Source organism: Penaeus monodon, chromosome 23, assembly GCF_015228065.2.
Source record: "Penaeus monodon isolate SGIC_2016 chromosome 23, NSTDA_Pmon_1, whole genome shotgun sequence".
Classification (NCBI taxonomy): Eukaryota; Metazoa; Arthropoda; class Malacostraca; order Decapoda; family Penaeidae; genus Penaeus; species Penaeus monodon.
This window is the reverse complement of record NC_051408.1, coordinates 6670581-6670977: the sequence shown is the minus strand read 5'-3', so window position 1 is coordinate 6670977 and position 397 is coordinate 6670581. Positions and strand designations below refer to the sequence as shown.

General features: G+C 51.1%; 1 protein-coding gene across 1 annotated transcript in view; it reads right to left on the bottom strand.

Moving 5' to 3' along the window:
- Positions 1 to 397, bottom strand: part of LOC119587746 (fidgetin-like) — a gene marked incomplete in the record, with an annotated part of 25220 nt that overhangs the window by 13712 nt on the left and 11111 nt on the right.

Here is a 397-nt window from a genome sequence, read left to right as displayed (position 1 = left end):
CAGAACCTCTAAAAATTGCGTGCAGACAGGTCACCATACAAATAAAAATGCCTTGTAGATTCCAACGGAGAACGCGCTCTTTAAAAAAAAAAAAACCCGAGTGCATTCACACACAAACAACCACACACCAACGCCCCTCGTAGGCCTAGCGATCACGCCACAGTAGGCCTACCTGTGCGTGTTCTTCCCCTGCAAGAGGAAGTGCTCGCCTTGCCGCCGCCGTTGCCGCCGCCCTACCGGTACAGGTTCGCTCGTAAACAAAGAGATACAATGGCAGCCTTTGTCGCTCTTGCAGTCAAGAGGGTTGAACATTATCCTCCGAACCCCCCCTGCCTTCCTCCTCTGTCAAAATACCTTTCCAACCCTCCTCGTCAACAATGCGAGGATGTCATAAAAG